We start from the raw sequence: 2673 nt of genomic DNA on the forward strand, positions 1-2673 counted from the left end.
ATAACTGAGGAAACGCTCAGTGCATTCTCCTGTATGAAATCAGGATTGAGACTATTCTTTCCTGTATTTATTCAATACAGTCTTTGAAGTTAAATCTAAAGCAATAAGAAAAGAGAAAAACTGAAAAAATGATGTAAACAGGAGATAAAATATTATACTAATTAGTAGATGCTTTGGTTCTGTGTAAACCATTAATGAATGAATAGGGTCTGGATAAACCAGATTCTAAAATATCCATAAGATGAAAACAGACAGTCCTCAAAGTGAAGTGAAAAATGGACAATAAACATGAAAAAAAAAGTTCAACATTTTAGTCATCTGAGAAATGCAAACCCAAAGCCAAACATTGGGCTGAGACTAGGGAATGCCACAGAAGCAGAGATGAAAGATTTGTAGGAGGCACAAGGATCTTGGAAAACAACAGCCCACAGAATTAAATGAAACAGGGCTCCTAGGAGCTCACAGAGACAGAAGCAGCAACCATGGAGCCTGCCTGGGTCTGAGTTAGGTCCTCTACATCTATGCTCTGGATATGCAGCTTAGTATTCTTAGGAGACTCTTAGTTGTGGAATGAGGGTTGTCTTTAACTCTTTTGCATGCTTTTGAGACCTGTTTCCTCTTTCTGAGTTGCTTCATCCAGCCTTGATATGAGGGCATGGGCCTAGTCTTATTGCATCTTTTAATGCCACATTTTATTGATATCCCTGGGAGGCCTAGTCTTATCTGAAGGTGAATGGAGGAGAAGTAGAGCTGAGAGAGAATAGAGATGGGATGAAGGGACTAGAAGTGGAGGAAGCAGAAACTGCAGACAGTATATATATATATATATATATATATATATATATATATATGAAAAAAGAAAAACACACACAAATACACTGACATTCCACATCACCTGTGTCAGAGACAATGTAATAAAGACTGCAAGAAATTCCATCAAATACATGGGGTAATAGGAACCCATAGACTGATGATGGGGACAACACTCATCCAGATATTATGGAAATAAGACTAAAGTTGCCTCATGAAATTAAGAATTTAACTGTTCTCTGACCCAGTTCTACTGCTGCTGAGTATGTATCTAAAGGACTTAAATCAACACACAACTGAGATCCTTGCACATCCTTATTCAATGCAGCACTATTCTCAGTGCCATATTATGAAATCAGCCTAGGCATCCATCAAACGTAGAATAAGTAAAGAAGATGTGGCATAAATACCTAATGGGTTTTTATTCTGCCATAAGGAATGAAATTATGTCATTTTATAGAAGATAGATGCAACTTGAGGAATCATATTAAGTGCAATCAACCAGACTGGGAAAGGCAGCCATTGCATGTTTGTTTTCATTTATGGAATATATATATGGAAAAAGAACTTGGGTGAATAAGAGGACTCACAGGAACAGGAAGGTGGAGATGATAAATATGGGACAACATGAGGAAGTAAATTTGTTTGTGAAAGTACACAATATACTGGAATTGAATTTTCTTAATGAAACCAAGGCCTGTATTTAATGAATCAATAACAAATGAAGAAATAAGTAATTAGGCTCTTTTTCTGTTGTACTACTAAAGGAAAATATAAATCACGAGGCAAACATTTTTAAAATAATGTACTAGCATAAACTGAGGTGCCTCAGAAAGTAACGATATATGCACCAAAGATGGATGACCTAAGTTTGATCTCTAGAACCTGCAAGGTTACAGGATCCATCTGAATCTAGCATGTTTTCCTGGACTTCCACATGCCTTCTATGGCATGCACGCTCCCCACTTCACACACATGTGAAATGAATAAATAAATGTAAATCAAAGACGTCTTTAAGGAAAAGACACATTTTAAAAAAGAATAAAGACAGAGGCAGAAAGAAGAGAAAATGGATTACCACCTGTCTGACAGTCCAGAGAGGGAGGGAGGTAATTCAGCAGTAGAGGCCTGCACAACAAGTGTGAAGTCCTGAAAAAAATAACAATGGACAGGACAGAATTCTGCAAATAAATGTAAACATTCATCATTAAAGTTTGAAATCAGAAAAAAGCAAAATAGGGTATTCATTTTATATATTTTAATACATTATAGTATTTCCATATCTTTTGGTATATTACTAATCAAACTCTGGGTAACACTTGTCCAGATAATTCAGAAATTACCTGAAACTTGTAAAGAAGTTTGAATACACATTTTCTCTGAACAACAACATCAAAAATAACATCATATTTCAGAATAAATTTTCAGTGTGAAATGACCTAGTTGGTTAGGAGTAAAGCCGGCTCATCAGAGTTTTTTCCATTCCTGAACAATCAATCCAATTAGCTCATCAAATATTTGATGATTCTCTGATGCTTCACTAAATAGTTATACTCTGTGAAGTTATTACTTTAAAAAGATAAACAATTTCCTATCCTTGAAAGGAAATTATAATTGTATTTAAAAGTCTATGCATTAAAATATTTGAACAAGCCGGGCATTGGTGGAACAAGCCTTTAATCCCAGCACTTGGGAGGCAGAGGCAGGGGGATCTTTGCGAGTTCGAGGCCAGCCTGGTCTACATAGCGAGATCCAGGAAAGGTACAAAGCTACACAGAGAAAGCCTGTCTTGAAAAAAATATATATTTGAACAATATATGTTAAAATATTCGCTATTTACAAAAATTAACAAAGGAATCATAC

This window comes from Onychomys torridus, chromosome 15, assembly GCF_903995425.1.
Source record: "Onychomys torridus chromosome 15, mOncTor1.1, whole genome shotgun sequence".
NCBI classification, from domain to species: Eukaryota; Metazoa; Chordata; class Mammalia; order Rodentia; family Cricetidae; genus Onychomys; species Onychomys torridus.